At 36.4% G+C, this 22,140-nt stretch overlaps 1 long non-coding RNA gene across 1 annotated transcript; it reads right to left on the reverse strand.

Annotated features, from left to right (window-relative positions):
* Nucleotides 1-10,595: 10,595 nt before the first annotated feature.
* On the reverse strand, nucleotides 10,596-21,709 carry LOC108587037. Its single transcript, XR_001905214.3, has 3 exons — nucleotides 21,565-21,709; nucleotides 12,874-12,934; nucleotides 10,596-11,896 (listed from the first exon to the last, which is right to left on the reverse strand). It is a non-coding gene; the product is annotated as an uncharacterized LOC108587037 (long non-coding RNA).
* Between the last annotated feature and the right edge of the window lie 431 nt (nucleotides 21,710-22,140).

Here is a 22,140-nt window from a genome sequence, read left to right on the forward strand (position 1 = left end):
GGCCTGTTTGTAGCATTGTAGCCTGTTGTTGTGATAGCCACTGTTTCCCAGACATGGGACATTATTCTGCTCCCTATTAGGAGTTTTATGGTAAGAAAGTTCTTAGTCAAACAAACTTGAGAAAAGCAGTCTTGAGCAAATTTACCCATCTTTCTCTTCCTGTGAGGCTTCTCAGTTTTTAATCTGTGAATGTTCATATTTAAACCCCAAGAGGGAACTATGCAGTGCAGTACTTCCCTGATGTTTTTGGTTATGGAATACTTTAATTTTGCATACTGATGGAGTTTAGGACATGCTACCCCAACATATGACACCTTGGCATTTGAGAAAATAGCACGAGCAGAAAGGCCATTCTCACCTTCTTCTTGTGCTTCTCCCCTGAAGCAGATCATACCCTTCCCTCTATCTGGAGAAAAGGAACATCCTTAGCCTTGAAAATACAGAGATACCGAGAAGAATCTGAACAAGCAGGCCTTGCTAAGTTCCCCCGAGTTTATTATCATTAGATCTTACCCTCTTTTCCAATCATACTTCTACACAATTGTCTACTCTTCATCAAACCTGACCAATGAAAACATGCAAGTTTTCTGTTTCTTTGGGTCTTTATTTTTGAAGGCTTCCTATGTCACATGAATTTAAATTTGTAAACTTTTCTCTTGTTAATCTGTGTTTTGTTACGGGGGCCTCAGCCATGAGCCTTGCAATGGGTGAGGAAAAGATACTACTTTTTCTCTGCTACAATACCAGTCAACGTCTTTCAGATAGTTTATTAGGAAAGTAGTCTGGGGACTACCAAGCTATGCAAAGGTCCTTGGCCACTGATTCCTGATTACTTCAGACACTGGACCTTTGGACAAAAGCATCGTAGGAAAAAGATACATTTACCTGGCTTTGGGCCCTGTGCCTGTATCCCTTGGGCTTTGTTATGGACAGGGGCTAGAGAGGATAAGGGTAGGTTGGATGGAGGAAAGGGAAAGGAAGGAAAGGTAAGGCAATGGTAGGACAAGATACAGGCATTCAGAAATCTTGCATCCTGACCAAATACTTTTTTAGTTCCACCTTTGATACATCTGATTGAATCAAAGACATCTAGGTTGAAATCAAAGCTGTACTAGCTATGAAAAGGGTGACTATGTGAACTTTGCCTAACTCCTAAACTTCAGGTTCCTCATGTACAAAATCAGGGGACTCTAACTAATATTGGATATATTGGGAATATAACTCATTAGATTATTGTAAGATTTATGACCTACCTGGCACATAAAAAGCACTCAGTAAGTATTTGTTGAACAAATGTACTTAATTTTGTGCCTAGCATCTAGTCTTCAACAAATGGAAACTTTTATGATGACTGCTATCATTAAAGGCCTGAATCCCAAACATAAATATAAGCGCAGACAGAAAGCACCTCAGTGTTGAGAAAAATACATGATACTCACCAAATCTAAATTTTATGCATGCTTATGGCTGTTTTTTTGATGAGATCATGTATATGGATCTATAGACTATCATAGAATTAGTTAAAGGCTTAAAATATTTTATAAAGAAATACTGAGTGCCCAGAGAGGGGAGAAGTAAAGTACCATGTAACCAGGGCAGCATATTGTGCTAGGGGGATGGATCAGCCTAAATATGAATAATAAGTTATCTGCCCATATCAAACTATCCTACACATCAATGTCAGAGGAATTTTTCCAAAACCCAATACGTCAGTTTGCTGTTCAAAACCTGTTAGCAGAGCAATGATCCCCATTGAGAATCTGACGACAATTATGGACATTCTTTCTAGAGAAATTCATACATGTACATGTAAAGATAATTTTCTCTATTATTTCAAGAAATTATTGGACACATCAAAGCCATTATAAACCATGTATGGTCCGTTGATGCCACCATTAGAACTTCTGAGGTTCATTCTAATGATACATAGTCCAGCATTTTAATCTTGACATTCAAGACCCTCTACAAAATCTCTGTATTACATCTACAATAGCTATAATGACTTTACTTTCTATTCCATTCTCACTCCTCTTGACCAAACACACAGACCAGTTTTTGCAGAACACGACTTACCCATTGTCTTCCAAAGATTTCAGAATCGGAGGCATCTATGTTGTCTCTTGTAACAGTTTGTAACTGTTCCTTTTGTCTGAAATGCCTTTCTTAGTCTTCCCTGGTTATGTAATTCCTTCCATCCCTTTAATAAAGGCCATTTCAGTTCCGTATATTCTGCCAAATCTTTTTCAAGCAATGATGACTATCAAAAGTCATCATCTATCGGTAATAAACTGGGGTGGGGAGGGAGAAGTTGGGAGGAAACTTAGCAAGTCCGGCTTGTTCAGATTCTTTTTAGCATCTCTGTGTAACATTTCTTCCCTACAGGACACCTGTCACGTGAAGGCCTTCAAGAGAGAAGGTCAGAGAGACCTTTCTGCTTCTGTGGTTTTCTCAATTTCCTTCAGCTTAAAATACTCAGTATGTCAAGATGCCATGTTTTAGAGAATTGTGTTCTGAGCTCTGACATTGCCTTTATCACCCATTTGAGAATTCCATGTGTGTTCTTTTTAGTTTATCCTTTCATACATATATGTCAAGTCTCCCTAACTCAATTGTAAGCCCTACAATGGTAAGGGCTATGTTTTATGCATTTTGGCTCAGAGCTAAAATATTGCAGAGAGTAATGCCATGTTTCTTTAGACGGTAGCAAAATCTTTAAGAAAACTAACACAATTTAGCCTAATTTCCCACATAAATACAATTATCTGACCCAAGCACAGATATAAAAACCAAACGACATTTTTAAAAATTTGAAAAGTGTTCTAGAATTTGGTAGAATTACAATCAGTCACCACTAGATGGAGGAAGTGATTTTCTTAGTTGGAGTGAATTTGAAGCTTTTCGTTTGAAGAATCACAAATGCTTACTTAGGCCTCAGATGGTTATTGTTGGCAATTTATCAGATCATCAATATTTTCAAGAAGATTAGTCTTCTTTATGATTTTATAAAAAGTATTCTCTATCTTCCTTTTTCGAATCCCACCCCCTAAAAAAGGGAAAAACAAAAATAAAGCAACAGACATAACTAGTATGAAATAAAACATATTAAACAAGTTATTTCAAATATACCTTGAGACTCAGGGTGAAATTTCATATGATTTCATCACACATTAGCATAATTAATGCCTTTTTATAATGAAATAAATATGATGTTTGTAGACCTTTATAGACTTCATTGTCTTTCTGAGTATCATGCTGTTTGACTATATTTATTGCTATTGTTACATGTTTACAACATGCCTACATCAAGTACAAAAACTTTTGCTTCAGTTGACTTTTGTTTTGAAAAGCCCTGTTTTGCGTTCCTTCCAAAAGGGATATTTGAAACTCAGAAAAAAAATTAAATTTATGTAACTGTGAAAATCACTTTTCACTAAGGGCAAAATTGATATCATTGCAGTTGATTAGAAAGTGAAACCTTCACCTTTCTTTCTTTCTTTTCTTTCTTTTTTTTTGGTAAATGTTGTTACTTTTCTATAACTGTAGCAGAAATGTTAGAATTATCATAAATGAGCTTTTGCGCATGCTGTTATTTCATCTTCTGTAAAAAATTTCAATCATATTCTTAATGTTTCTGTTTCCAAGCCAACTGTTTAATGCTCAAGGCTTTATTTCAGACTGCAGTTCAGACTATTCATTTATGCTAACAGTAGAGCTTGAACAATACTGTAAATTAAAGAAAATGTAATTTTGGGATTTGTCTTATAATTTACCATTTTCAAAAAGCACTCTCTGGAGAAATTAATAGCTTAAATATTACTGGAATAATGAGGATCAAGTTTGAGGAAAATATAGCTTGAAAGTCTATTACTGAAAATGATGGAAATAGGCATTTTTGTATTGCTATCCAAGCAAATATAATACCATACCATTTATCTCTAATTATCCCCAAGAAAAAGAACAAGAAGCACTGAAAAAACAAAGAGTAAAGATTTAAATGGATCTGTTATTCTCCTGCTTTCCCTCACCTACTATTTGTGTTATTATAAATATTAACAAAAATCAGCAAATAGAACTAGAGAGTAAAAACAGAAGGCTGATATATTCTTTGGGTCAACAAAGAACTTCTATGCAGCACATCAAAAAAATCTTGGGTCTATTATTCTGGGAAAATATCCTCGCATATAATCCAAATGTTCATTTTCAAATCCATTCATGTTCAACGAAGTGTGTGATTTTTCTATTCAAGTTAAAGAAAGCCAGATTGAGAATTTATCTAAATTCAGTTAATTATATTTGGTCAAGCATTGTCCTTGGCACAAATATTCTCCAGATCTAAAATTTTTGTACTTTTAATCAGCCATGGCTACAGAGGTCACTGGCTGCAAAAATAGAAATTTTAATTACCTCAGCATACCATGCTATAACTAGACCTTTATATTTTGTGTTATTTCTTCCTGTCCAAATAAATGGTGGGGTTTATGCAACAAATGTATCCTACAGAGGTAAAACAGGGACAAACAACATGGAACAGTTCAGTGAAATTAATTTGTATCTTAATGGAGCTTTGTGAAAGTTTAGAGCTTCATTTCTGAATGGTAAGTAGCTGCTGTCAGCCATTTGCATTGTATCTCTTATGGCACAGTCATCATTTGGGCTGGGTAGCTTCACCACCACCCAATTAATTTTTAAAATTATACCACAAGGAATTGACACATTGTCTTGATGCATTTATATCCGTGATCTTGGAGCTTTGATGCCTCACTTATCACCACCCTCCCCAACTTGTGAGAAAGACTTCTCTCCTTTGTAAAGGCAGGGATGTGAGACAGAAAAGAAGCAGGCAGAATTTTTACACCTCCTCTTGTCAGTCTGGATGATTCACTAAGCTTGGTAGGCTGTATGCCCTGTATCAATACAATTACATAATCATTACCTGTAAGTTAAATTACTTCACACACCCACTGGCAAAAATGTAACAATAAAGCTATTTTTATGATTTTCCCCTTCAAAGTAATTATATATAGTTGAGAAACTAAACTACATTCAAACTAATGTAACTTCAAACATTACCTTTCCCCTTATAAAACTTTTTGCTCTTCTTACCTTGTACTGTACTGAGTTTAAAAACAGAAAAAGAAAAGCTAGTTATAGTGGAGAGAAAAATTGTTCAGCTATTCAGCAGATACATTCAGAAAAAAAAAAAAGGAAACTGGTAGCATTTTTACACTGCCTAACAGGTAGTAGGGGCTCAAAAATCACCCACTTAAATAATGTTAAATACATACGTTTCTTTCAAAGTGACTGGAAAAATGCCCAGATTGCCAAGAATAAAAGTGTACATACAGGATCATTTTTTGACAATAAATGCAAGCATCAGAAAAATTTCCATGAATTAAGGGAAATAAAGATGACTTTCTGATTTTATAATTAGCTAGTTTTAAAAAATAGTGTGCCTAACTTCTGGGCATTTAAAAAATTTAGTGATAGAAGAGGAAGCCATGTAACCTCATAGGGCACGGGTTTGAATCTAACACAGGTTGTCACAGAAAGTTGATACCATTTGACAACTGCTTTGTGAAATGAGCTGGTCTCAGTCCAGTGGACAGATGTCCATATTACAAAATGCTCTAATTGGCAGTCTTTGCAGAGGAGCCAAGAATTGAATGGGCCTGGATTCTGAACTCTATTCTCACTCTCTAGAGGGGCAGACAGAGGTACACTGATAAAGGAAGCTTAGAATTGCTGGTGGCAATCATATATATGTTTTATGGATAAACAGAGGACTTTGTGTTTCAAAGCTGTTGGTCTAATTTTTCAATATATTGAAGTACTTTTAATAGGGCCCTCTTAAGCAGATTAAAGTGTTTATTTTTGCTGTAAATTTTTTATTGCAAGCTTGCATATTGTTAAAGAAAAAACAGAGCTAGACAGTAAAATGGTAAGAACAGATTTTATTTCGGAATGATTGCAGTAGGAGAAAAGAGACCTCAGTATAGAACTGGACTCAATTCTGAACAAAGCATGGACAAGTGGGGACTTATAGTTGGGTAGGGCTCAGCGGACGGAAAATTACTAAGAGGAAGCATCAGAGGTAAGGGGGGATTCTGGCTAAACCAACGTGACCTGAAGGCAGGGCAGAGTGATCTGATATCACCTGGGGGATGGTTTGGATACGAGGAATTTGCTCAGATATCCAGGGGATCAGATATTGAGGGCAGAGATTCTCACTGAACTGACTTGGCAGCATTTTTGCTAAAACTAGGTGATACGAAGATGGACACAGAAGTGCAAAGGTAGAGGCCTAGTAGAGGAGAGGATTCAAAGGAGTCTGATTCAAGTTTGATCAAGGAGACAGTTTTTGTCAATATTCTGCATTTCTCATATAAAATGTGTACTGTTGTTGGATTTAAAGACTATCACTAGTCAGCTAAAAATATCACACATGCCATGAAAACTGGCAAGTAAAATTCGGTAAATACTTGAACTTAGAATATTTTGCCTGTGGCTCAAAATGAGTCCAATCTGCTATAGCTTGTGTGCCACATTGAAGCAGACATTCCCCAAACCCGAGAAATCAGAGGGACTGAATTACTGGACGTATCTTTTTTAGAATTAATGATAGAGCAATAAGCTTGATAAGAGTCTTTATGCTGGATAGTGACAAATAACTGCCTACCTGATGTGATTTTAGCAGCTGTGAGAATGCCTACTATCCCCACGAGCTTGAAATTCCAGGCCTGAGGCATTATTGTTTCACTTTGGTTTTGATTTCCTCAGGAGAGGTTGTTTTCCAAACCATGATTCACAGAACACTACTAGTTTTATAGGTATTCTGCTAAAAACAAAAACAAAACCCCCAAATCACTAAAAAACCCCCACATATTAGAAATGTATATGTATGTATGTGTGTTTGAGGTGGGGATTCCATGGTTACATACATTTGGGAAACATTTGGTTAAGTCATGTTAAGTAGATTTATTTAGGCAGGATTTGCAGAGCCTTTAATGTTCAAATGTGTCTGTTGACTCTCAAAGAAGGGAGAATATGCAGCATTTTATATTACACATATTAACTTTGCCGGAAACTAGTGTTCCCAGGAACACAGATTGAGAGATGCTCTTCTTAGTCATGTAGAGTTGAGTGTTTGCTAATTGCTAATTATTACCTGATAGCAGGATTTTCAAAGGAAAGGGGGAATGTAGGCAGAATCTGTTAACCGTAGTTATTGGAGACTTATGGATTTTCCACAGTTTTGCTGCCATCACAACACTTGAAAAATAAAATCTTCCTCAGAATGGAAAATAGTTTACTCTTTGAGAAGTTGGGTGGCTTCTCAGTAGTGTGTTTTGCTCCTGGTACTATTCTCAGTAAATCTTGGGGGCAGTACAATTTCTTGCCACATTCAAACCCTTTGTCGCCCTTTCTCTTTAAACCTGTTGTGTGCCTTTTCTGCTTGGGATTGTCATGGCAGGCCAGAGAATACAAAATATTTGGAACCATACAATGGTACAAGAGAAATGTCACCCCAAGGGTCAGTTAAAGTAAAACTGAGTGCTGGGTCGTCTGACAGCATTGACTTACTAGCTTTCAAAGCTGAAACCAGGGGGTGATTCTCAACCCTGGCTACACAAAAGAATATTAAAAACAAACAAACAACAAACAAACAAAAAAAACTGCAAACACTGGCTCCTGGGTCGTATGCTCACGGATTCAGATTTAATTGATTTGAGAGTAGTCAAAGCATTGAGATTGCTGAAGTCTCCTAGGGTGTTTTCTGTGCAGCCAAGATTGAGGATACATGCTTTTGTGTTGATAGTTCTCATATGCCTTTAACTCACTAGAGATCTATTATGTAAAATTTGATCAGGAGATTCAAGAATGATCTCATTTGTGTTGGAGTCACTTGAAGAGTCTAACTACTGCATCCTTTGGCCCCCATGCCATGTTCTGCTCCCCACCTGATACACAATTGCAGCAAGTAACATGAGCGTGAATAAAAGGAAAGCTTTTTGATGAGTCTCTGTGATTTTTGTCATTTTCAAAAGGGAAAATATCCTAAACATATTATTTGATAATTAAAATATACCAGAGACTAGAACAACCAGGAAATTACCTGATGTATCAGGGCAAACATCCTAATTTAGAAGCTGGTGCATTTTTATTTGTAAGAGTGCCTGATAATTCATTGAGCTTAGGGTAAGGAGATTCATTTATATGGTCCGCAACCACTCCAGGTATAGTTATATTTCTAGTCATTCTGGTGTAGGGATGGCTGCCAGGAATACTTCTACCACCTACTGTGCCAACTCAGTCCATGTTAGAGTGTAATGTTTCAGGGCTAGAGTCTTATCATGATATCAATGTATCTTATGAAACTGCCACCGGTAATATGTGGGTAGTGGAGGAGAAAAACACTTTAGAAATGCATCAAACCAGAGCTAGCCTGTGGAAAATTTTTCTAATCATTATACGTGGAAAATTGTAGGATTTCATTCTCACTGACTCCAGTTAAAGTAGAGTTTCTATCCGGTCAGGCGTATACTTGATAATAGAGCAGAGTCAATTATAAATGCACCACTAATTTTTTTCTTTATTGATAGGAATTGCATGAGATAGGACTCATCTCATATTCCTGTTTGTCAGGGACAAATTTGTAGCAGTACTGTTATTCTTTCTGTGGAGAATATTGCAAAACCATTGCCATAGGAGGGATTCAAACAATAGCCAAAAAACATGGGAAAAAATAATAGAAGTGCATCAGACAGTTACTTCAGAAAATAGTAATTTTTGTGGTATTAAGATATTTATAGCATTTACAGCTTTAATAATTTTTCAATTTGCTTTGTTTTGATTGCACTCATTACAAACAGACTTGCTTTCATACTTAAGTGTTTGCTATTTTAATCAAAGATAGTACCTCTAGATTATATAAGATTTAGGTACCACAAAACTGGTATCTACTCGTGATACACTGCTCATAAAATGAATTAAAGTCGTATTCTCTTGTATGGTTCCTGTTATATTGATCTAGCATGCTTCAGGTAAAAACAGAAAACCATGATTCTCCATGTAAAGGGAAACCTTTGGTTGATGAGAGTTAAAAGAATTGTGATGGGTCTTCAAAAAGGCATGTATTTGGGTGAAGAACAGGAGCTAAAAGTAAGAAAAGACTAGAAATCAAAAAGAAAAGGGAAAGACTAAAAGAGGGATAGTGAACTTTGAAAAGGAAAAGAAAGATAAGGCAGTATGGAAACAAAAATAAAGGAATGAACAGAAAATAGAAAAAACAAAAGCAAGAGAAGAAGAATACCGGCTGGCTTTGTAATGGTTACTGACAACTGATTTCCCTTTTGGCTCCTTACTGAAGCTGATTGACAGGTGGGAATATCTACCTTTTCTTTAGAAATGACCCAGCAAAACTAAAGAGTATTGTGCTAGCTGCTTGACCACTATGAATCCAAAGTAGGTGTTAAACATAGTAATTCAGGTAAAGATTGTGGTCCTATAGATTTCTGAAGGCAGATCACTAAAATTAGACGAGATTACATGGGGTTTAGATAGATGCATGTTTATTTTATAATCTCTTGGAAAAGTTTAGAGATTATCTCAGTCTTCACTCCATACAATAATTATTCTTAAGAACAATATTCTGAAAAATAATGTATTCAACGTTTGCATGAATAGGTGCCAAGACTATAGGCTTGTTTCTGTATAAGGCACCCATTTCAATTTGAGGCAGTTCTACTTGTTAAAAAATATCTCCTTGTTGAGCCTGAAATCCACTTTCCTGTAACTTCAAATCCCTGGACTTAGTATTGTTTTTTGTTTTTGTTTCTTTGTTTGGTTTTTTGAATCAGAGTATCGTCCTGTCACCCAGGCTGGAGAGCAGTGGCGTGATCTCAGCTTACTGCAACCTCCGCCTTCCGGGTTCAAGAGATTCTTGTGCCTCAGCCTCCTGAGTAGCTGGACTACAGGCGTGCAGCACTACGCCTGGCTAATTTTTGTGTGTTGTTTTGGTAGAGACAGGATTTCACCATGTTGGCCAGGCTGGTTTCGAACTCTGGGCCTCAAGTGATCTGCCCACCTTGGCCTCCCAAAGTACTGGGATTACAGGCATGAGCCACCGTGCCTGGCTGGACTCAGTATTGTTGTTTGTAATAACACTCTATTTTCATTAAACAGATCTTCGAATATTTAAAGACCTCACGTTCACTTGGTATGACATGGTTTACCCTCATGATTTCTCATCTCGACATAATCTTGGTGATATAGTTTGGCTGTGTCCCCACCCAAATCTCATGTTGAATTCCCACCTGTTGTGGGAGGGACCCAGTGGGAGGTAATTAAATCATGGGGGCAAGTCTTTCCTGTGCTGTTCTCATGATAATGAATAAGTCTTATGAGAGCTGATGGTTTTAAAAAGAGGAGTTCCCTTGTACAACTCTCTCTTTTTCCTGCTCCTATCCATGTAAGATGTGACTTGCTCTTCCTTGCCTTCCACCATGCTTGTGAGGCCTCCCCAGCTGTGTGGAACTGTAAGTCCCCTTAAACCTCTTTCTTTTGTAAATTGCCCAGTCTCAGGTAGCATGAACATGGACTAATACACTTGGATAGCTTTCTCTCAAAGCATTACAGTCAGAGATGAACATGATTCTCTGCATAGAGATGGACCTACATAGGCACTATTTCACACTGTACTCCCATTCAATAGGCTATATTTGAATTAACTTTAGCCACTTTGGCACACTGTTGGCCCAGAGTAAGCTTATGATTATCTAAGAGCACCACCCCATTTCTACCCGCTAGGATTTTTAAATTTGAACTTCTAACAGGGTAGGTTTTCCTTGAATGTTATACTTGAGCAATTGTATTTTGAACTTTGAATCTAAGTGCAATGGTTTATATTTATTGTTATTAAGTTTCAACTTTTCAGTGTATGACTAACATTCTCACCTATTGTGATCTTTCTGAATCTTGACATTTAAATTCATCTTATTAGTTATTTCTTCCAGGATTACCAATAACTCCTTTCCTGACTAGCTGGTAACTAGCTGGATGAGGAAATTTGGGAATAGCTCTCAAACAGTGTTTCAATAGGATTTTCTGTGATGACGGAAATGTTACAACTATGCTGTATAATATGGTGACCATTAATGATGTGTAGCTATTGAGTATTGAAATGTGGCCAAAGGACAGGCTTAGGAACTTCCTTTTGAGAGGTTGACACTGTTACATTAAGTAACACACTTACATTTTTTTATTGATACATAATAGACATACATATTTTTGAGATGCATGTAATAATTTAATACACTCATATAGTTTGCATAATTGGGATATCTGTCAAAGAAACACACTTTTAATATTGTTTCCAACTTTGAATTTCCTTATACTCTGCTGCCACAGGTTCAGTATATCCAACTTACTCTTGAAGATAACACGAGATATTTTGTCAAATATCTTAGGGAAATATCTGATGCTGCTTTAACAGCAGCTAAAAGTAACATATTAGGTGTATGCTATCTGCATGGCAACATGGATGAATCTTACACACATACTATGTAATGAAGAAAGTTACAGAGTTTTATACATGTGTGTGTACATGTGTGTGCATAATTATGTACAAACAAAAAATCCATTTGGGAAAAACATGACACAAAAGATATATATTCAAATAATTAGAATAGGTGTTATGGGGTTGAGGAGATTGGGAGAGATATGGGGATGACAGAAAAAAAATAAAACAGCAATAAAAAAGACACAAGGCTTAACCATTGATGGTAAGATGCTAGGAATGGAGGAGTGTGGTTAATTCAATCTTCTGTGTCTGTGGCCGAAAGTAGATACACTCAGTTTACAGCACCTTTTTGATTTTTCCAGGCCAGTAATTATATAGCTGGGGGTGGGGCAGGGTGAGAAAATTAAAAATCAGATTAGTTTCACGTAATTCCTTATTCAGTCATTTCCTAGCAGCATAATTTCTCAAAGAACTCATACTGGCTCTTAGTAATCAGTGCACAGTTTGGATTTTTTTCCCCCCTAGGTGTAGTTAATAAAAGGCAAGACAAACCTTTTTTTAACATTATTTACTTAGCACCTGGCAAGTCAAAACAATGTTTAGTTATCGATTTTGTCTCTTATATATATAAATAGAGTCACAAATTCAAATTTGAAAGTAATTGGTTGGGACGTGGTATTGGTTAAATTAAATTAATTGGTTGAAATTAATTGGTTGGGAAGCAGTGGTTCCTGTTAAGTTTTATGTTTTTAGCTGCTTTGGTCTTATTGCTTGGTTCTTTGTATATGGGAGCAGAGTGCTTTAATATTTTTTATAATAACTTGAAACAGGATATAGACAGGAAAAATTTTAGTATGCTGATATGGTCTGAATGTTTGTATTTCCTCCCCCTCCCCAAATCATATGTTGAAATCCTAACCCAAAGGAGATAGTATGAGGAGGTGGGGCCTTTGGGAGGTGAATAAATCATGAGTGCTCTTCGCCCATGAATGGGATTAGTGCTCTTATTAAAGGAGACTCCAGAGAGCTGCCTTGTTCTTTCCACCTTGTGAGGATGAGTGAGAAGGCACCACTTATAAATCAGGAAATGGACCCATCTCAGACACCGAATCTGCCAGCACCTTGATCTTGGACTTTCTAGCCTCCAGGACTGCAGGAAGTAAGTCTCTGTTGTGTATAAGCCACCCAGCCTCTGGTATTTTGTTGTAGCAGCCAAAACAGACTAAGACATTAGTTGATGACATTAGTAATAATAGAGTTTCCTTGAGAATCTAATTTGTCTTGGAGCCCCCAAAACAATAAAAATGCTGCACATAACTGGCATAGAATAGAAAACAGGGGAAATAAAATCCTACCTTTTAATAGAAGTATAGTGAATCCACACCTGAAGGTTGTGTGCATAGCTGGTTGTTGCACCTCAAGAAAGACATAATGGAACAATTATAAATCTAGAGAATAGTAACTATAGAGACAGGGGGACTAATGTAAGGTTTGGAAAGAAAAAAGGCAAAACTATCCTATCTGAGAAAATGAACGCCTAGAGAAGATGACAATCAACTTTGCAGAATACTAAGGGATATGAACTAAAATGAACCTGAATTTAATAAAGTACAGCCACTATAACTAGGCTACATAGACTGATGCTTTTCTGGGGCTTTATTTCTTTCTGAGTTTCATCCTCTCTGTTTTTATACTCTAAACACCCCCTTTCACAGGATCTAATAGTTATTCATAGTAAAATGTTGGAGATCAAGTGTGTTAAATAGGAATTTAGGAATTACCACATTGGGTTGCATTTATGGTCCATAGGCTTAGCATTGTATATAAATGGAGCTTCCAGGATGTGGAAAAAAGTGCTTTTACACTGGGTGTAGTAGGTTTGAAGCAGCTAGAAGTAGTCTTTATTTCAAAAAGTCTGCAAGGAAAAAGCTCAACCAAGGAATCTGAGATTTTCTGTTCCTCGGGGGAAACTAAATAATATGAGACTTGTGAGTTAGTTCATTTACAGCTTATGTGAGCAAATTCAGTTTCCTATAACAAACGTATTCTTCAGATTAAGTGGACAAATACAATTTTCTATTGAAAATATGTTCATTATATAGTGATTAAAATATTTAATGTATCGTGATAATGCAATTAACAAACCTGTAATTTGTGACCTGGCCAGGTCTTTGGATCACCAATCTCTTGATCTTCTTTTTTTTTTTTTTCATTTTTATTGATCATAACCTGATTGTTCCAGTCACTCAAACTATAAACTTTAGAGCCTTCTTAAATTTCTTTCTTTAAAACACTTTTATTATTTTATTTTGTTTTTATTTTTAAAAATGCTTATGGATACATAGTGTGTGTATATATTTATGGGGTACATAAGATGTTTTGATACAGGAATGCAGTGTGAAATTAGCACATCATGGGGAATGGTGTATCCATGACTTCAAGCATTTATTCTTTGAGTTCCAAACAATCAAATTACACTCTTTTTAAGTTATTTTAAAATGTACAACTAAGTTATTATTCACTATAGTCACCCTATTGCACTATCAAATAGTTGGTTTTATTCACTCTTTCTAGTTTTTTTGGTACCCATTAACTGCCCCTGAGGCCTCCACTACCCTTCCCAGCCTCTAATAACCACCCTTCTGCCGTCTATGTCCATGATTCAAATCATTTTGATTTTTAGATCCCACAAATAAGTGAGAACATGCAATGTTTGTCTTTCTGTGCCTGGCTTATTTCACGTAACATAATGATCTCCAATTCCATCATATTGCTGCAAATGTCTGGATCTCATTCATTTTTTATGGCTGAATTGTGCTCCATTGTGTATATGTATCATATTTTCTTTATCTATTCATCTGTTGATGAACACTTAGGTTACTTCCAGACCCTAGCTATTGTAAACACTGCTGCAACAAACATAGGAGTGCAGATATTTCTTCGATATACTGATTTCCTTTCTTTTGGGTATATACCCAGCAGTGGGATTGCTGGATCATATGATAGCTCAATTTTTAGTTTCTTGAGGAATCTCCAAATTGTTCTCTGTAGTGGCTATATTAATTTACATTCCCAGCAACAGTGTTCAGTGTTCCCTTTTCTCAACATCCTCGCCAGCATTTGTTATTGCTTGTCTTTTGGACATAAGCCATTTTATCTCATTGTAGTCTTGATTTGCATTTCTCTGATGATCAGTGATGTTGAGCACCTTTTCATATGCCTGTTTGCTATTAGTATGTCTTCTTTGGAGAAATATCTATTCGACTTTTTTGGCCATTTTTTGATAGGGTTATTAGACTTTCTCCTATAGAGTTGTTTGAGTTCCTTATACATTCTGGTTATTAATTCCTTGTCAGATGAAGAGTTTGCAAATATTTTCTCCCATTCTGTGGGTTATCTCTTCACTTTGTCGATTGTATCCTTTGCCGTGCAAAAGCTTTTTAACCTCATGTGATCCCATTTGTCCTTTTTGCTTTGGTTGCCTATGCTTGCGGAGTATTGTTCAAGAAGATCCTCCTAAATTTCTTCCCTAGTAGCCACAAAATCCAATTGGTCACCAACTCTTCCTTAATGTTTCTAGAATTTTCTCCTCCTCTGCACGTTCATTTTCGCTGCTCTGAGTCAAACTCTCATTATAACTCACTTGGGCTATTGCAATAGTTTTCTAGCTAATCTTGTTGCTTTGGGAGGAATCATCTATTCCAGGGGTTGGCAAACAATATGGCTTATGGACCAAATCCCTTCTGTATCAGCCTTTGATGTAATCCATTCTCCACTCTGCAGTCAGAGTAATATTTCGGAAACTCAAATCTCATTATGTTAATCCTACTTAAAATCTGGCAATAACTTCTCATCACCCACAGAATAAAATGCCGATACTTCTATAGCAAATATAATTCACAGGACCATTATTCATTTGTCCCCTGCCTGCTTTTCTAGTCTCATATTCTGCCATTTCTCCGCTCACTTGCTATATCCTATTATGACAAAGTACTTGCAGTGTACCAGATGTGTGGTATTTTTTCCTCAAGTTCTTGCTTCTGGCAAACACAGTCATTTTTCTTTCTTTCTTTCTTTCTTTTTTTTTTTTTGAGATGGAGTCTCGCTCTGTTGCCCAGGCTGGAGTACAGTGGCGGGATCTCGGCTCGCTGCAAGCTCCACCTCCGAGGTTCATGCCATTCTCCTGCCTCAGCCTCCCGAGTAACTGGGACTACGGCGCCCGCCACCATGCCTGGCTAATTTCTTGTATTTTTAGTAGAGACAGGGTTTCACCACGTTAGCCAGGATGGTCTCGATCTCCTGACCTCGTGATCCACCCACCTCGGCCTCCCAAAGTGCTGGGATTACATGCGTGAGCCAACGTACCCGGCCAACCACAGTCATTTTTCAAGATTATGCACAACTGTTGATACTTAGGTAGACTCTCTAGATCTCTCCAAGCAGAAGGAAATACTTCCTTCCTGTGAATTTATCATTTCTTCTTCTTATCCTTATCACTGATAGTACTTATTTAAATTTATTGTTATTTTAAATGACTTCTCTGTTTTCCTTAGAGATTATAAGCCCTTGGAGGCTCTGAATGGTGTCTTATTTATTGTAATATCCCTTGTACCTCCCATACTGTCTTGTATGTAATAAACACTTATGGAATGTCTACTGAATAAATGAAAAAGAAACTTTAGCTGAGTCTTTCTTAAATAAACTTTCATGTGATCTGTAGAAAAGTAAACTTTTTACCATAACTCCAAAATGCTACAAATTACTTTTATGCTAAAATTTGTTGAGAAAAATAAAAGAGAAAAATACAACACTTCCCCATAAAGTTATATAATGGAAGAACAAAAATCAATTTTTTAAAATCAGAGGAATGAAAGATTTTTTACAATGAGAAAAACAAGGAAATGGTTTTGTTATTGATGGTAATTAGAAATATGCTATTATGTGGATCAAATTATATTATTAAAAGTTGAATTGATTAAAATACTCAGTTTGGCTTCATAACATAAAATGACTGGTGTTTCGTTTTCTAACTGCTTTGCCAGGTTTTACAGTCTGAGTTGACTGTACAAAATAATGTTAGGATTTCACACAGGAAATGTGAAGGTAGAATTAAAGGCTCCGAATCTAGATGAACAACAGATGTAATGAATACACCTAATCAGAGCACATAAAGCAACATCACACGGTAAATAACACACAAAAAACCAGATGATATAATGTTAAGTGAAAAGAGCAGAAAGTGAAAATATGTATTTACTCAGACTTTTAGAAATGGCAGAGTTATTTAACCAGAATAACCTTCACACAGATAACTATTATATATGAACAAGATATATTTACACCTCTCTCCATCCTCTAATCACCCATTTGAAAGTACTGGAGACCAACAAAACACTCAGATACCACAGAGTCTACCTTTGAAAGCCAGGAATTGCAACAGTGAGATTTGTCAGTATACACCTTTTTGCCTGAGGGTACGTCCTGTAGGGACCAAGAGCTTGGTCCTCTGAAAGTTCACTGAAAAATCAACTTGGCAAAGGCAGATTAATTGGAGAAAAGGCATACAAATTTATTTAATGTGTAAACACAGGAGCCTTCACAATGAAGACCCAAAGATACAGAGGAAATTGTCCGTTTTAATGCTTAGGTTCAACAAACTATAAACAGCCATGTAAAAATATGGTTGGACAAAAATATAATAGTAATAGATTGAGTGGGGAAGCCTAGCATGGCCTGTCTGTCTGGATTCTTGGCCTCTCCGAGCAGTATTCCTTCCTTCTGGGTGTGGGCCAGGACCCTCTTTGGAATGGGGGGTCTTATGACCTACAGGCAAACAAGGTAGGTCAGATAATTTCTTTATGGCTAGTTCTTACACAGAATATTTTTAGGTGTTATGGTTGGCTTTGGGGTAAAGAGGTTCTTCTGGTTTCTATGACCTGTCTTGGGGAATAGGATTTCTAGTTTCTATGGCTAGCCTCTGGGAAGAATGGGAATGAGAGACACAAGAGCAGGAGGGGTCAAAGAAAAACTTTTGCCTGTGAGTCTGCTTCTGAGGCCTTCATTTTGGAGTGTTGTTTTCTGAACTCCCACAGTACCAATCTGCACGGGCTCTGGGTAACAGAAAGTTGCAGTTTTACTGGCTTGAGGTAAAAGAGGAGTGAGTTCTAGGCTGGCAGAGAAGCTGGAAGGATTGAGGGGGAAATTCCTGGAAGGAAGGAAGCTGCGGAGGGAGGGAACCTCAACATTTGTGTGTACATTCCACCCAAACCTCCACTTAACCACTATATATGCCCAAGACTCCAGTGTCCTAGTGAAAATCAGCAGCTGGAATATGAAAGAATTGGGCAGAAATTTTACCTGCTACCCACTACAAGAGAGATAAGAGTTCGGATTGCAAGACTAGCCAAGTTAACTACCTCCTAGGACAAAAATCAGCACTCTTCAGAAGAATATAGATTTCAGAGTCTCTATAATATAGCTTTTGAAAAGTCTAGAATATGATAAAAAACTAGGTATGCAAACTTATGGGAAAATGTGATCTGTAGGAGAAAATGCAATTATTAAGATCTAGTCCCCCGATGATTCAGATGCTATAATTAAAACATAAATATTTAAAAGCTGCTATTATAAATACATTAAAAAAACTTAAAGGAAAAATAAATTAACAGAAAATGTTGGCAGAGAACAAGAAACTAAGAGCCAAAAATTATAGCAATGAAAAATACATTAATTAAAATTAAAAATTCAGTAGTTGAGATTAAAAGTTGAGTAGAGATGGCAGAAAACAGTCAGTAAACTTGAGGGTGGAGCAATACAAGTTATTAATCTGAAGAGTAGAGAAAAAGAAGAAAAGAATGAAGGAAAATGAATAGTGTCCAGAGGCAAATGGGACAATATCAAGAGGTCTCATGTATGTGTAAATTGATCTCCCAAAGGTGAGGGGATAGAATAGGGAAGGATAAAACATCCTGAAACATAATGGTTGAAAATTTATAAAGAACAAACTTACAGATCCAAGAAACAACAAACTCCAAAGAGAATTATTATAAGGAACACCACACCTGGGCACATCATAGGCAAAATCATAAATCTGAAAGAGAAAATCTTGAAAGCAGCCAGAGAAAGACAATATATTACAAACAAGGAAATAACAGTAAGCATTCTCATTCCACTGCCTACTCCTCTGAAATCATTGAGGCTGGTTGACAATGGAACAACATTTTTAGACCACTGAAAGAAGAAAAAAAGTCAGCCAAAAATTCTAAAACAAGAAAAACTATCCATCAAAAATGAAGATGAAACAAAGATCTTTGAAGATAAACAAAAACCGAGAGACTTTGTTGCCATAAGACTGTAATATAGAAATACTAAAGGAAATTCTTTAGATGGAAGACAAATGACACAATTGTAACTTGTATGTACAGGAACAGATAAAGAGCATTAAAAATGATAAATATTTGAGTAAATATAAAAGGCTACATATATTTTTCTATTTTCTCTTAATCTATCTCTTCTAGAAAACATTTAAATAGAGACAGGATCTTGCTGTGTTGCCCAGGCTGGACTTGAACTACTGGGTTCAAGCAGTTCTCCCACCTCAGCCTGCAAGTAGCTGGGACTACAGGCATGCACCACTGTGCCTGGCTCTCTTAATTTCTTTAAAAGACATTATTAAAAGCAAAAATTACAATACTGTTTTCTGTATTAGTGGTCTTTAATAACAATAATAGCACAAAGAATGAGAGGGTAAACAGAGCTATTTGGTTGTAAGATTCTCATATTTTAAATGAAATGGTATAATATTGACTCTAAATATATTGTGACAAGTTAAAGATGCATATCTCTAGATCAACCACCAGGAATAGAGGTATAGCTAAAAAGCCAATAGAATAATTTAAAAAATAAAATAAAATATTAAAAATATTTAACCCCAAAGAGGTCAGAATAGGAGGAACAGAGGAACAGAAATGACAAGAATAGTCCAGGCATGGTGACTTACACCTGTAGTCCCAGCACTTTGGGAGGCGGAGGCAGGAGGATTGCTTGAACCCAGGAGTTTGAGACCAACTTCGGCAACATGGTGAAATCCCATCACTACAAAAACATGCAAAAATTAGGCACGTGTGGGGATGCACAACTCCCAGCTACTTGGAAGGCTAAGGTGGGAGAATTGCTTGGGCCCAGGAAGCAGAGGTTGTGGTTGGCCAAGATCACACCACTGCATTCCAGCCTGAATGACAGAGTGAGACCCTGTCTCAAAAATAAAACAAAAAACAAACAAACAGAAAACTGAAAAAAAAACCTAGAAATCACAAGAATAGATGAAAAAAATGGAAAACACAGCAAAATGAGGTAGATCTAAATTCAAAGATACGATTATACCAAATATATTTGGGTTTAGGTATACCATTGAATGTCATTATTATGCTGAATATTGTAAGAAGCAGAGATTATCAGACTATTTAAAATAAGACCCAATTGTATGCTGCCTGCAAGAGAAATATTTTTTTGCTTTTTTTAAAAAAGGACCAAACAATTTGCAAGAAAAGGATGTAAAAAGTATATACCAGGCAAACAATAAGCACAAAATGTATAATAGACTAAAATTGTGTCAGAAGTAGTGTTGAATGAAACATTATACAGCAATGAAAATAAATAAATAACTATGCACAACAATAAGGCTGCTCCTCACAAATAATACTGAATGAAAACCCAGTCACATATAAAAAAAGGCAATTGAATAATTTCATTTATATTAAATTCAAAAAAGCAAAACTAATCTATGGTGTTTGTTGTCAGGGTGGTGGCTTTCTTTGGGGAAGATTGGGCAGTAGGTGCTGGATGAGTATACAAGGGAACCTTCAAAGTGCTGAATAATGTTCTTATTTCTTGATGTGGGGACTGTTTACATCAGTGTGCTTACTTTGTTATTAATTGAACTGGACACTTAAGATTTGTGTACTTTATGCATGTTTTACTTCAGTAAGAATGTTTGTTTTAAAAGATGGGCTGAATTAGGCTATGTAAAATCTAGAGAAATACCACACAATTAATGAATTGTCTCAGCAATAACATCATAGTGCAAAGAAAGAGTATATTTTGAGGGAAATATGTAAAAGAAATGCTCATCTATAAAGATTTTAAGTTTTTGAAAACCTCCATAGTTTGGAGCTATGGATAGTGAATCGTAATTAATGATAACTCTTTAGAATACTTTGTAAATGCTTTTGAAGTTTATTTAAAAAATAAGCGTAGCACCATAAATGAGATACCCACATCACTTAAAATATCTTGAATCTGCAATAATGTTTTTATCACCATTCTCATGCTTCAAGGTCTGCTTCCTTCTATATTCTTTTACAAAATAATTTTAAATTTGTTTTGCTATATTGCAGATAATTTCTGTGCTTAACGCCTTTGTGATAGGACTCAGAACTGAGCTGTTGACTCCAACTTCTAGGGTTGTGTTTCTGGTGTCAGACATCTGTTGTTATTCGGATGTTTGAGGTGGAAAAATATTGGGCAATCATTATTTAATTAACTCGGCGTCGTTGGGCTGGTATTTTCAAACCTCCTCTTCAACATATGAGAATATCTGATATTTGGCTTGATGATATCTTGCCAAAACTCCTGCCTTTAGCTCCTTCTTCACCCTCAGTTCCATTGAGCCAACAAATACAGGAACACAATTCAAACTTTGGAGTTTATTTTCTTCCAGCTTTAGCTATCTTAAAACTTCATTGCTAAATCCTCTATTAATTCTTAACCAGTTTCTTTACTTTTCCTTCTGAATTCCAAGTTCTTCTTTTTCTGATATTCCCATTAGGAATGGCTTCAGTTTGAGCATATATTGAAATTCCTATGGTTTCTACACTGAAACAAATCCAGCTTTATTAGAATTCCACATAAGGGTTATTTGTGGTAGGCAGTAGTACCATGTCCCACATTAACGATGACATCACTGGCATTTCTAGCTTTTAGAATTCTAGGTATTGTTTTCTACTTCATTTTACTTTTAATTATTTCCAATTTCCTATGCCAATTACCTTTATAATCAGAAAAACCTCCTGAAATATAACAATCAGTTATGGTGTCTTGGACCTGGCTCTTATTGGTTCAGGAGAGCAGACGATGTGCATCTTTTCCCAACTTCCTGTTCGGTGACCTCATGTTGGTATTGTGACGTCAGCAAATGTGGGAACATTTACACCATGGAAACTGGCAACACTAAAATTCAGGGTTTTGATTTTAGAGAATGTGCTTACCAGCACTCTACAGGCAAGCAGTATCTCTACATAAGCTGAAAAAGTTGTCAGTTGATTCTATAAACAGCAACTATAAACACATAAATACAGGAGGTGGGGCATGGCTGCCTTCATACATCACTAATTTTGGCAAAACCCAGCCTTTGAGAGCTTGGTGAACGGCTTACGGAAAATGAAAACATTAAACTGCTGACTGGTCGGAAGTGAATTCCGGGATGGGAAGAACAATTGTAGCTCTCAGTCCTTTGGCTTGCAGTAAACAAGGTCACAGAGGGCCTGAGAATTATTTCATTCCTTACATAGGAAGACATCTTATTAGCCTTACTGAAGGCTAAGCAAGAAATGATAAGTTTATGT

Source organism: Papio anubis, chromosome 7, assembly GCF_008728515.1.
Source record: "Papio anubis isolate 15944 chromosome 7, Panubis1.0, whole genome shotgun sequence".
Taxonomy (NCBI): domain Eukaryota; kingdom Metazoa; phylum Chordata; class Mammalia; order Primates; family Cercopithecidae; genus Papio; species Papio anubis.